We start from the raw sequence: 14,305 nt of genomic DNA on the forward strand, positions 1-14,305 counted from the left end.
GAGAAGTCTAATTTGTGTGTTAGTGTGGAGGTTTTTAATCACGTCTTACATGATCGTGTCAGCTCCCGGCGCAGAGCTCCGGCATGCTGTCAAAGCTCTCAGCTCAGCAACACTAAAATGACGATTATAGGGTACGTTGTGCGTGCATTTGCGGTCTAGTGCCGTGCGTTCTGCTATTTTTCTTTATTTAACTGAAGAGACTATCATCGACATGTTCGCAAGTGCTCATGATGATCTCGAATTCACACACGAGATGCCAGTCGAAGGGCCACTGCAATATGTAGACGAACCTAAGGCTCCCATGCATGCTGGTCGCGTAAGACTCGAGAAGAGAAGAAATTTCTGTGGTACCACTCTTGCCACTCTAAAGTTATGAAAAGAGGCATCTCCATGGCGTGTATTGCACTCACCAAAGCTTAAGGATGAGCTTTTTACGAATGTTTTAGACTGGTCAAATGCTGATGACTTCAACACTATTGATTTTCTTGAAAGCTGTTATTCGCCTTTTCTGAATGATTACCAAAACGATGCAGTTCGAGCAGATGACTTGTAGCTATTTTTAAGAACACTGTTCAAAACTGTTTCACATAATTTGTACCCGTAAGAAAAAAGAGAGTGCATAAAAAGAATCCGTGGATAACTCGTGATATAATACACATGGAACGTAGAATTACAAGGCTAAGAAAAGCTAAAAATAGGTCTGACGACTCTCACTTAACTAATCCGCAAGCTCTTCCATTCTCTATAAGCAAATATAAAAACAGATAAAGATAGATACCTTAATGTTACTTTAAATAACTTTATCAAAACGGCTCCCCATAAATTCTGGCGATATTTGAACTCCCGAACTAATAAAGAAAACAACGTACCACACACTGAAGCTTTAAAGAAAGCGAAAATGTTTAACGACTACTTCAACTCTGTTTTTCCATTGATAATGGCGTTTTACTCCCAATAGGAATTGATGAAGGGACTAGAATGGAACCAATGGACGAGATAATTATTAAGGAACCAGGGATATTTTCCCTGCTTCTTAACATTGATGAGAAAAAATCCAGTGGACCTGATGACATTCCAAATACTTTTCTGAAAAGATGCGCCGAGTGGATGGCCAAATACCTCTCACTTGTTTATCAAAAACCTATGAACACTGGTGAATTACCGCGTGAATGGAAAACTGCTAAGATTATACCAATCCATAATTCTGGAGATGCTACAAATCTCTATAACTACCGGCCGATTTCTTTAACCTGTACTGTTCGCAAAACATTTGAACATATCATACTTAAACACATTATGCAGTTCGTCAACGACAACAAACTTCTATGTGAAAATCAACATGGGTTTAGAAAAGGCCGGTCGACGACAACGCAACTAACAGAAACAATCCATGGACCTCGCAACCTTCATCAATAACCGCGGACAAACTGACGTTATCTTTCTTGATCTATCAAAATACTTTGACCGGGTATCGTACACTAAGTTATTCTGGAAACTTGGTAACTTATTTGGTAATTGCAAGGTCACAAAATGGATTAAAATTTGCCTTTCAGACAGGACCCAGTATACTCACTGCAACGGCTACTCATCCGAACGCTCACCGGTTCAATCTGAAGTGCCGCAAGGCACAGTACTAGCTCCTATTCTTTTCCTCATTTTTATTAATGAATTAGCTGAGAACTCGGATGTGACAGTCCGCATGTTCGCAGATGATTGTATAATATATAAAAAAATCAACTATACTACGGACCAAGTTATTCTGAATAATGCACGTAGAAACGTTACGAACTGGTGCCGATCATGGCAGATGAATATTAATCTAGATAAATTTGTCTGTATGGCAATATCAAGAAAAAAGAAGCCTCTGACGTTCCCCTCTGTAATAGATCAAGTACCGTTAAAAGGCGTTGACCATTACAAGTACCTCGGGGTAATTATTTCCAGACTTAAAATGGGATAAACATGTGTCTTATATTTCAGGTAAGGCCTTTTCCTCTCTTTGCTCGCTAAAACGGTCACTTCGGACTGCTTCACCAAGCACAACACTATTAGCATATACATCATTAGTTCGCTCAATTATTTAATATGGTATTATAGGTTGGTTTCCGCACACGATAAGATGTATTGATAAATTAGAAGCAGTACAAAGGAAAGCAATTATATTTGTGTACAACAAGTATCGACGCCGTGATTCGCCTTCTGAACTCCTTGCGAGAGCAGGTATTTTTACAATAAACAAACGTGCAAAGCTTCTACGTCTCAAGTTCGTATTCCAGCTCTTGAATAATGAAGTAAACGGAACTAGCCGACGACTTCTATCGCTCTCAGACACCAGGCCCACTAGAACAAAACATAGTGTACACTTGAAAGAGTACACATTCCACAATGATACATTTAAGTTCTCATTTTTCCCACGGACCATAACAGAATGGATTGCACTACCTGAACACGTCGCTGGTAGTAGCTCAACTAATATGTTTGTCTCAAGACTAACCAATTATATATTTCTCTACTGCCTTAGCTTTAAGAATTAAATGTATGTATCGGTGTTTTCCATGTCAGTAATAGTTCGTGGTAAATTTTCTTTCTTTTAAATATGTTTGTAGTGCTATTAATACCTTTGTGTATACGAATTGCATACATTGACATGACTTGCCGGAAAGTGTCCGTACTGTCCTTTATTCTTTGTTCACAATATTTGGAATTGCTATTAACAGAAACTGTTAACCATGTTTGATACCACGTTTACAGTTGTATTTGTGTCCCGACCCTGCTACAGCCTTATTTATAAGCCTAGCAGTATGTATCAAATAAATAAATAAAATTTGACTGTGTAAATATTTTCGTTGGAATATATCTTCAAGTTTTGATACCTCCAACCTACCTCCTGCTTCATCAACGCCGATAATCACCTTGAAGAGACTTCGATCGACTTCAGGGAGAAAAGAACAAACTTAACTGGTACCCCTGCAGGCCGTTCATAACACGCCAAGGTAAGCTAGGTGTTCATAATTGAGCTCCTTCAGCAGCTGCTAAGTCTCGACAGAAAAGACTGTCTAAAGACTTTGTCTAACGAAGTGGACGAACTGCTTCACTGCACCGCACGAACACCGCAGAGACTAATGCTATGTTCAGACTACGTTCGTAAGGCGCCGATTTTTCGTAACAAACGTAAGCGGAAGCGCAACAAGCGTATGCGTCTAGTTCAGACTGCGAACGTAAAGGTACCAACGTGCGCAATTCTCGCAAAAATCGTGGGTGAGAGTGTTAAAGGGTCGGCAACATTTACGACTGTTATGTTACGACCGTTGCGACACAGCCAATGACCGATAAGCTTTCGGCTTTCAACAACCGGTGACGACACTTCCGTCCTCCCGTCTGCAGACAGCTCCGGGCGCGGGAAGTGCCATTCCGCCATTCCGTGCGCACGATTGGCTGTGTTCATGAAAAATTTTTGCAGTGCGCCTTGCGAGACTGTTTTCAGTTCATCTGGTTTATCCGCCGAGGAAATCGATGGCCGCAGATGCGTGCTCCGAACTTCAATGAGTGGTCTCATTAGGTTTTCAAGGAAGCGGTACTGCTGGGGCGACATGCGCATGATGTTATGAAACATCGCAGCGTCACCAACTCGGAGCTTGGCGAAAAGGTTGTGAAAATCGCCGTCCGCGGCCCTGTCGAGAAATACTTGCCGCACCCAAACCCTTCTGCGTCGCCTTCGTCGTCTTTGGGCGATTAAATACATGACTATAAGTTTGTTTTGAGCGTGAATTTCTTCGATCGCGGCCAGCGCTCGCATGTTGGCAGGAGCCATATTGGACCGCTGGTGACGTCGATTCTGCAGCTCCAAATTTGATTGGCCTGTTGTAAAAGCCGTAATTTAAGCAGCAGTAAATGTGAACAAAGGTGCCGGCTTAACTGCCGTAACGTTTTTTACAGCCGTTACGTTCGATACGCCAAAAGAGCTGTTACGCGCGTTACGACCGTAGTGTGAACATAGCATAACTGCTTCACTGCACGGCACGACTCTGCAAAGACTAAATGCTTTTCTTTATGCCCAAAGAACAGTTGTACGACGAATTCATTTTTTAGAAGTGTTCTTGCAACGTTCATGTGTGAAACATATATTTTGAGTTTCTTTCTACATGTATGCTTTTATTTTTTTAAGATATATACCGATTTTTGTGTCATCTTCTTTTTGAATTGGCACATTCTTCGCAAATTTTTGATAAACATTTATGATATATTTTCCCCTAGCAACCTATGGGTTTGGAAACTCCAATTAGTTGTCTGCAACTTATAATGCTGCATTATTCGTGAGTGTTGTATATCCCTTACAAAAATTTTCATAGAAAGTCTATAGACATTTGTCTATGAAGTGTATAGACTGTCTATAGGCATTTCTTTAGACTAGTCTATAGACAGTCTATAGACTTATGGCCATACACTTTTTACAGACTAGTCTATAAAAACACCGGGTCTATAGACTGTCTAAAGATTAATGAAAACACGTTTGCAGACAAACGTCTGCAGAATGTCCATAGACAAAAGTGTATAGACAAAAGTTATAGAGTGCTACTTTTGTAGACTAAAGTCTATGGAATGTCCATAGACAAAAGTGTATAGACAGTCTATGGACGAATGTCTATAGACTATCTACAGATATTTCTTTAGACTAGTCTATAGACTTATGTCCTTACACTTTTTATAGACTTATCTATAAAATGTCTGAGTCTATAGACACTTATAGACTGTCTATAAACTAATGAAAATTCACGTTTGTAGACAAATGTCTGCAGAATGTCCGTAGACAAAAGTCTGTAGGGTTATACAGCTCTACTTTCGTAGGCTGAAGTCTATAGAATGTCTATAGACAAATGTCTATATAGCATCTATAGACAAATGTCTATAGATGGTCTATAGACATTTGCTTATAGACATTTATAGTAAAACTGTATATGGTTCTATCTTTGTAGACTGAAGTCTATTGAATGTCTATAGACAAATGTCTATGTATGGTCTATAGACATTTGCTTAGAAACATTTTATAGACTTCAGTCTGCAAAAGTGAAACTGTATATAGTTCTATTTTTGTAGACTGAAGTGCATTGAATGTCTATAGACAAATGTCTACAGATGGTCTATAGACATTTGCTTATAGACATTTATAGTAAAGCTGTATATATTTCTATTTTTGTACACTGAAGTCTATTGAATGTCTATAGATAGTCTATAGACACTTGCTTATAGACATTTTATAGAATTCAGTCTACAAAAGTAGAACTGCTGTATAGAGTTCTATATTTATAGACAGAAGTCAGTAAAATGTATTTAAGCATATGTCTTTAGACTATATATAGACATCTGTCTATAGGCATTCTATAGACTTCAGTCTACAAAATTTGAACTGTATAACCGTACACACTTTTGCCTATAGACATTCTGCAGACATTTGTGTACAAACGTCAACTTTCATTAGTCTATAGACAGTCTACAGGGCGTCTACAGACTCAGACATTTTATAGACAAGTCTACAAAAAGGGTAAGGCCATAAGTCTATACACTGCCTGTAGACAATTCCTGCAGATAAGTCTATAGCTAATCCATAGATTTTAGCCTTACACATCTTGTCGGTTATTGTCGATACAGGGTGTCTGAGCTAACATAAATTCAGTGAAGCTGTTCAACGAAGAATAATGCAAAAAAAGACGGTTTAGTAAGATACGAATTTAATACTTTTGGTGTTCAGCCGTCAGAGATCTGACTTGTAGGTCTTTTTATAACAGTATATTTTTCACCGTGTTCTTTTAAATCTTTTATTTTCATTGCCCAGATTGGATAAAATAGCCGGTATCGACACCCTATATACTAGCTATATAAACCACATGCTTTCAACTATGTTTCGATTATATATATAAACACTCGCTGCTGGGGTTGTTAATAAGCAGTCTATTGGAAAAGTCTAAAAATATACTGCATCCAGAATGCACATGGGAACATACCCAGGCAACTGTACATAGAAAATCACGCATGCGGATGGAAGCAGTCGAAAAACCTAAAATACACGTAGCCGTGCATCTTTATGCAAGGCTGCATGAGCATTTGTGCACGAGCACATTTAGGAAATATTAGAACTGCATGCAATGCATCCGCGTGAACGAAATCTGCTGTCTGCTATCTACAAATTAGTTTACATTTTTGTTTACATATGGCGGCAAAAAAAAAAATTGAATGTATGTTATGTATGTTCACGTGTTGCTTCTCATCTGTACTAATGCATTAATGTCGATAGCTTAATAATGCTCCTGAACCAGCTGCACTCTCATATGTTGCATAAGCAGGAAACAAATTGAAGCAATTTCACTAGTTCTGAATCATGCAGTGCAAAAAAGGAAACAAGTGCACCGATATTGAATTAACTTTTTTATTGCGTGTTATATTATATTTACTTAAAATGCAGGTCTTACCTTATGATTGAAAGAGACATTTTACAGATTTACAGACTACTTCCGCTTGGCAAGCAAGGCCGCCAGGCCGACCTTGACCTTCATGTCATATGTTCCAAAGATGCTGCAAGTGTATGCTGCAAATAAGTAGATGCAACAATGTGAGGCAAGAATAACAATTGTGTAATCCTTGTATGTTCAGTAAGCAGCTTAATATCTTTACCCAAACCACGTAAGTCAATACTCAATGCGGTTTAAGTATGACTAATGGCTGCTTATGAATACAAATCAGTACTATTATGCAATATTTCATTTTATGGCATGATGAACAATTAAACAGTCGCACATGCTGCTGGTGCTACAGCAACAGTATGTTGCTTTTAAGAAAAGTTCATATATCACACATTATTGTAATTATCCCGAACGACCTCTATACCAATTGCTGAAACAAGGTTGCCGAGTTGGGCTGTCTGTGCATTTGTTGACTGGTAATTAAATATGACAGGACAGATCGATATGCTCAGAAGAGTGACTAGAGTATTGACAGTATCAAGCCAAATATTGTAATTTATTTTCCTTAACACACATTTAAATGTCCTTCTCATACTCTTAAATGAATGGTTCATTGGCCATAACTTCAACAGAAGCAGACAGATTGATTGTATTGATATGGTCACTTAGTTTCTTACCGATAATCAGGCCTCTTGGGCATGCTAACACGGTTGCAAGTTAGGTATACAACATGAGCACCCGAAATACCGCACAAGCGTTTTTTGTGTCATGGCACGACAGATATGCACCTTCTGGGAAACAAAACTGAAACTATAGTTCGAATGGATGCTATCACAGTAAATTATTTAAGGTGATCTCAAACATGAGTAATTTTTCTAGGGTATCGAGGGTCAGGGCTTTTAGTTACGGAAAAAAAATTGAGTAAGAAATGCCATGTCAGTATGCTTCACTTTGGGTTTTTTTTTCCATAAATGGGACCATTTGTCTCAATTTTTTGTGAGGTGAAACGTTTTAAAAATATGTTTTATAGAGAGATTCTCTGGAAACCTTGTAAGACATATAACAAGACAGCATCCCTATGTTCAGATTTTCAAATTCCTCGATCTTTTTCTAAGTCTTCTCTGGCTGTTTTCATGAAAATTCCCTAGCAATCTATCACACCCGCTGTTAAAGTCCAATAAAAAATATTGTGGTTTAATGTTTGCCAAGTACTGCCAGTCCATAATGTTTAGATAAAATGAATAACACGTCAGTCACGTGACATGCATTATTAGATTCAATTGAATTGAATCCCTTGTGTAATAAAGCTTACAAGGGCTTGGGTAAGTTCGTAATTCATGGCAACACGAGCACAGCACGGAAGACAAGGACACAGAAAGACACACACGCAAAGCAAATGCAACAATACGTGGGAAAACTATTCAATTAGTTAATTTTTGCGGTTCATTAATAGCTTTATACATAATTTGCTCTCATCACTTATGGCTCTAGTTAACTTGGTTTACCTCTGACTAAAGACTACATGCCAATATGAATCACTACCATTATGATGTTTCATTATGTTACAATATGATGAGCAGTCAGACAGCCGTAATGGTCACCGGAGCCAGCAACGGTACGTTCGTTTCAAGACAGGTTCATGTGACACATAGTGTACTTATCAAAGTAAGAAACAAATGCGAGAATCCCAAACGATTCCTATAATAATAATTGCTGAAACAAAGATACCCGGCTGGACTGTGTCAGGTGTTAATGAAATATGCCCGTGCCGAACGAACATACTCAGAATAGTGACCACAGTTTTGAAGAATCACGTTAAGAATTGTGATTTATTTCCGCTTAAAACAGTCTGCAATATCTCATTTCTCATACTCCGAGATGAATGCATTTGCCACATTTTCAGTAGAATGCGCATGAATGGGGTGTATTGATAAGGTTACTTATCAGCTAAAACACGTTACGATCTCTTAGGTGTGTTGATAAGGGGAGAACAAGTGCAATGTCCACTAAATTATTTGAATAATCTGTGCGATTATCTACTAAGACCACCAAATGGATAAGCTGGCCCTTTTCTTTTTCTTTTGTACAGCGCATGTAGTATACAGTCTGTCCAAGACGACGGCACTAAATGCAACAGTAATGAAAGCCGGCACACTTATTACGCACGGCAAGGGCTTCATACCATGTACGATTGGCAAAATGCGAATCTGCGCCAGCAGCTAACAGCACGTAAACTGCATAACGCCGAAGCATGGAAAGGTGCTTAGCGCTTTTCAAATAGCCCGAAAAATAACTTCTGCGGCTAAACTATTTATAAAAGAGACAAAAAAATTTCGAACTATCGTCAAACCCAATGCCTTCAGTTCGAAATGTGTAAAGGTGCTTCCCTGAGCTACTAATTGATTGCTGCCTAATTTTTGGGGCTAAGTTGCGAAGCTGGAGTGGCTGAGCTTATCGCAGGTTTCATGCTTCAAAAGCTTTTGCGGTTGCATATATTTAGATTGGGTGAAACTAAATATATGCATGAACATATCCATGAACCTAACCGCTTCGTGCTGTCCCTTTCTTCAAGTCTCGTGTTTTGCTTGCGGTAACTTCCAAAATTATTTAGACAGGTTGTCAGGAGCCTTAAAAATACTGCTACTTTTACTCTATACGAAAACGGCAGCGCACGCACTGCTGATGCATGCCCCGTAAACACGGCCTCTCATCCGAGTACGCTAGCATTTATTCAACTCTGTTGCGAAATTCCTCACGCTAACGCAATTTCGATATATACACGTAAAGCATGTCACGAGAATTACGAACGCTACGCCGCACTACACATGCGGCGCAGCGTTCATGGCGGCCCGATCGAGCGCCACGAAATGAGATCTACTGACACTGGCTGCTCAACACAAACAACCCGCTTAGTGGCTGCTCAGTATCAAGGTAAAACATGGTGTATTTTCTTTTTTACGTACATCAACTATGACACTAAATTCAACAAGCGTAAGCGATCGCTTGCTGTAAAACATTCCACACAGCAGAAGCGAGAACAAGTGCGCGTTATCAAATCGTGTAAACGACAAACCGACACCATGCCCGAGTCCCCTATACATGGAGCGGTTTGCGCTACCAAATGCGCACACCTAATCATGAGCTATTGACGGAAAACATCCTTGCTAAAACTTACCTTTCAGTGTAGTGACGTGTGACGCCCCAAAGAAGACATGCACACAGACACCAAGGTTTAGGCCACGTTTAGGCAGACACCGCACACCGCTGCACCAAGCGTTTACATGCCTGGCGCACTCGTTGAGAACTCAAATTGACGCGAACAGATGGGGCACTGCCGTTGCTGCCATTGCGCATGCGCAGAGCTCAGTGCGCCGAGGGTGTGCGCGCTCCGAGAAGTCCGAGCGCCTTTCCCTCTTTCATTTTCTTTTTGTCTTTCTCTGCGCGCGGAACGGGTTGCTTTTCATTTCCGTTTTTCATTTTTTTAATGGATGAAGGAAATGCGCTGGCATGCGCATTTCCTTCATGGGAAATGCTGTGGGCTATCGTATGGAACTGGAACGCACACTTGGATGAATGCGCTGTTCGTAAAAGCCGTTACTTGGCCCGTCATAGGTTTGCATTGTCGCCAGCGACGATGAGTAATACAGTGCATTTTTAGCATATCTTCCAGCTTACCGCCAAATGTGATGCCCGCACATATGTTAGCGCAAATTTTCTGTTCCGATGATAGGTCAAAGCAATCAGTACAGCAATGACGTACTCACATGCGTGGCCGCGCAGGAATACCGCCTGCGAAATACTGGGTGTGCTCAGAGGATTTGGCACATATTTAAAGTGAATGAGAAACTTTGATGAGTTTATAGTGCAGCATATCAGTCAACGAAAAACCATCCGATGTTATTGATGCAGCCGAGATATAAGGAAAACGTGAAAAGTATCTGAGAATAGGACACACAACGCACACACCACATGCGCGACATCGGTTCATCGCAGACTTACAAAGTCCGCGTTGTCAGCTACAAACATTACGAGTGTCTGCGCTGTTAGCTTGATGCCTGTTTGGAATTCGCTTGAAGCTAAAGTTGCCGTTCATAACATCTGTTATCACGATTGGATGGGCGTTTTGATTTCTTTATTCTACTGCCGCAAAATTCATGTTATGACAACTGTGAAGGCTGTCTTGGGATTGCCGAGAGCGACTACGTGGATCATATCATGTGCTCAAGAAAAGCGGTGGTATACACTATGTGTAGACCAAAGTCTACAAATAGGCTCTACAGCAATCTCAGCAGTATACAACCTCAGTGGCTTATATCAAACGTAGTTCCGTATTATCCACCGCGACCTACGCTTGGCTACAGCGTACCCGGATTTGGCCGAGATTAACGACTTTTGTCTATTGTCAATCTTAGACGGCATGTAAGCCTGAAGCAATAAGACTTTTACAGTATCGGCTGTTTTCTACTTCATCTCATGCCTTACCACGCTGGGTATACGGGCTGTTCGCTCAAGTTAACATGACCTTTGGTGACGTCCCACCCTATGGCCTTCATCGGCGGTGATATAGGAAACCGTGTAGAATAATTCAAATTGCAAAGAAGTATACGGGACGATGAGCAAAACGTGAATAAGGTAAATGCATTCACCTTGTTCACGGTTTGCTCATCATCTTGAAGTTCCATCTCCAACATTCCCCGTGTTTTCCCAAGAAGTATACGGGGTGTTTCACTTAATTTGAGCCAGACCTTAATATATGCAAATTCTACGTAGCTGAAGAGAACCAAAGTAATGATGTTTGCCGTCGCTTGGAGATACTCGGGTTACCTTTTTCATTCCCCCTGATTAGATAATTAGTTTTGCGGTCTGAATCAACTTCTCAATTGTAATTAGATGAGAAGTCTCATGTTGCTCAACACGTGCTCCATAAAAGTGTGTTTCCGATCGTGAAGAAGCCCGCGATTACAAGCAATGTGCCTCGAGCGGCCAGTCGCCCAGCTATACATATATATATATATATATATATATATATATATATATATATATATATATATATATATATATATATATATATATATATGTGTGTGTGTGTGTGTGTGTGTGTGTGTGTGAGTGTGTGTGTGTGTGTGTACGTGGATGTGTGCATGTACGTATTTGTGATGAACTACGTAGACTGGGAGCAGACAAAAATAATCAACACCTTAACGACTTTCGTCTATACAAAGTATATAGACAAATAATAGACAAAAATAAGTAGATACTGTATCCACTTTCGTCTATAGGTTGTCTATAGAGGGGACACACAAAAAAGAAACGCCTCATTGGCTTTTTTCTATAGACCGTCTATAGACTGTGAATAGACAAAAAGAAATAGAAACCTTATCGACTTTCGTCTATAGACAGCCTATAGACTTTGTATCAACAAAACACCAAATCTATAGAAAGGCAAGGTCGTCTATAAAAAGTATTCTATGGACAGTCTAAAGTCATTATTTTAAGGGATAGCCACAAATGGCCATTTCTCCACGGTAATGGAAGAGTTAAGGCATGACGTATATTTAAATTCATGTGGAGAAATATTAGGCGCACTTCACAGGACGGTAAAGAAACGTAATATCTAACAAATATTCACCCGATTCCTAAATACGCATCAGTCGTGTGGGTCCCACATACGCAGAATATTAACCGTCTAGAGAAGATGCAAAATTGGGCTGCTCGGTTCGTCCCGTGCAACTACATGTTTCAAAGTGGCGTCGCTACGATAAAACATTCCCCCGCCTGGCCTCACTTAGCATCACGTTGGGCCTGTTTTCATATGGTGTTCCTCCTATTTTAATCGCAAGGCCATAAACAGAGATGGCTACCTTTAACCGCCCTCGTACATCTTACATCACCGTGACCACATGCTGAAAGTGACGGAAATTCCAGCGCGTACGGTTTATCATCATGAGTGCATGTTTCCCGCGCACCATTAAGTTATAAAATCAGCTTCCTCGGGGCGCCAAGCAGGTCGCAAACCCTGACGAACTTCTTGTAGTCTTGAGATATTATGTGTGCGTTTCATGCTTTGTTTCATGTCATGTTTATTCTTGCGCCATACTTTGTGCAAGCAGCATAGCAGGCTCTTGTACCATATGGTATATTACATTTCTTATTTGTGCACTACTTTTGATTTGTTTATTCTGCATGGGTAATCGTAGGTACCAGTGTTCAAGTGCCATTGCTTTGCACATAACTTGTACGTTTTGCGGTCTGAACCAGCGAAGCTCGTCGTTTTTGCCGCTTGCTGCTCTTCTCGTGTAATTTGTCGTGTTTTTGTCATATTTTGCGTTTTATTTCGTGTATTTTTGTTAGGCAACTGTTCTCTATCTTTTGTATTCTTTGTGATATTAATTAGTTTCTTGCTTTGCGCCGATTTCTCCAGTGTAAAATGTCTTTTCCTCCCTTGTGTAATGCTATCTGGGCGACTGTAGGTAGGTAAATAAATAAATAAATAAATAAAAAAAATCGCCCTTGACGTCGTTGCAACAGCGTTCGCCTGGAACAGCCCCAGACCCCAAACCTATCCGAAGCCCGTCAGAGTGCCGCTCCTCAGGCCGCATCGTCAAGATCACATACGAGCGTGGGTGCTCAAGGCACCGCAGGCAACGGCAAGCCGGCTGGGCGCCAAATGTTTATTTTATATTTTATAGAGGAGAGTTAGCTATAAGCCTGCAACATTTTACTGTTTGTCTGCATTAATTCGTACCAGGATTGAGTGCGTTTATAGAGTATAGTGCAACATGGAAAAGATTGTCGTTTAATCAAAGAAACGGCACACAGAATGGCATCACAAAAAGAGGAGCACGCGCATAAGTGTGTCCGAGTGCATGTGCGCGTTTTTTTTTTTTTTTGGTTGGCCACGAATCACCGATGCTTCTACCTTTGTAATCGTGGCTACTTCTTTTTTTTTTTGTTCTTCCCACAGCCCCCGAGACAGCCCTCAAGTTGTTCACGTCCTTGGATCACATTGGTTATGGAAATTTTTCAAATCAACGAAGAAAGTGACAGCCCTGAAAGCAACAAGTGGTAAAATGTTCACATGTTACGTTTCTGCGCATTTTATCGAGGAGCGTTGAGGAATAGTAGGCCAGAGACGCCTTTCTTACAGACCTCGCTCTCCTCGTGTCTGCTCAGTAAAACTTCGCTCTATCTCTCTCTCTTACCTTTAAGTGTGATTTAATAATTTACTAGACAATGTCCTGTATAATGTAAGGATTCCTTTCTCACGCATCTCTTTGCATCATACACCGCTCACGATGGGCCGATCCTGGTGATAGTGTAGGGAGAGCGCCGCTCGTATCCCTGACAAAGCGCTAAAAGGAAAATAATTGGAATAGCATCGCTACGTTATCCCAGCCGAGTTTTTGTTTACGCGTATTTTGCGTACACGTTTGTGTCGGATTCATCATTTCTCTTTTCAAATGCTCAAGCATAATTGTACACAAACTAAGTGGCCTGGAAAGTACACGTACCAAACAGTAAACGGTGGCTACAGTCAAAATAGGCCCGCTTGATCCTCGGGCCTATCAGACTCTTCACAAGCCTGCTAGGTATTGTATGGAAACGTAGAGGTTCCACGCGAAGGCACCAATAATTTACAGTGCCATATTCTACTGGACAGAAATGCTCACATTTACCATACAAGCTCTCCTGTTTTTAAGGTTGTTTTATAACAAGCAGTGAATATGTTCACTCCCGACTTCTTGTTTCTCTTCTAGTAATTACAACTACGATGACCAAAGCAAAAGAGTACATTCCCACTTAACCCACCCCTTAGGCGACTCCTTGTGGGCTCTCATTTGTTCTTCGCA

General features: G+C 40.5%; 1 long non-coding RNA gene across 1 annotated transcript in view; it reads right to left on the minus strand.

The window, feature by feature from the left end:
- LOC139053231 (uncharacterized) overlaps positions 1-9,766 on the minus strand; it is a 40,179-nt gene extending 30,413 nt beyond the window's left edge. Inside the window, exons 1-2 of the long non-coding RNA XR_011510336.1 lie at positions 9,631-9,766; positions 6,465-6,580 (exon numbers count right to left, since the gene is read on the minus strand). This is a non-coding gene — a long non-coding RNA (uncharacterized lncRNA). The remainder of the gene's footprint in view (positions 1-6,464; positions 6,581-9,630) is intronic.
- Positions 9,767-14,305: the final 4,539 nt, after the last annotated feature.

The sequence above is a fragment of the Dermacentor albipictus genome, chromosome 1 (assembly GCF_038994185.2).
Source record: "Dermacentor albipictus isolate Rhodes 1998 colony chromosome 1, USDA_Dalb.pri_finalv2, whole genome shotgun sequence".
Classification (NCBI taxonomy): Eukaryota; Metazoa; Arthropoda; class Arachnida; order Ixodida; family Ixodidae; genus Dermacentor; species Dermacentor albipictus.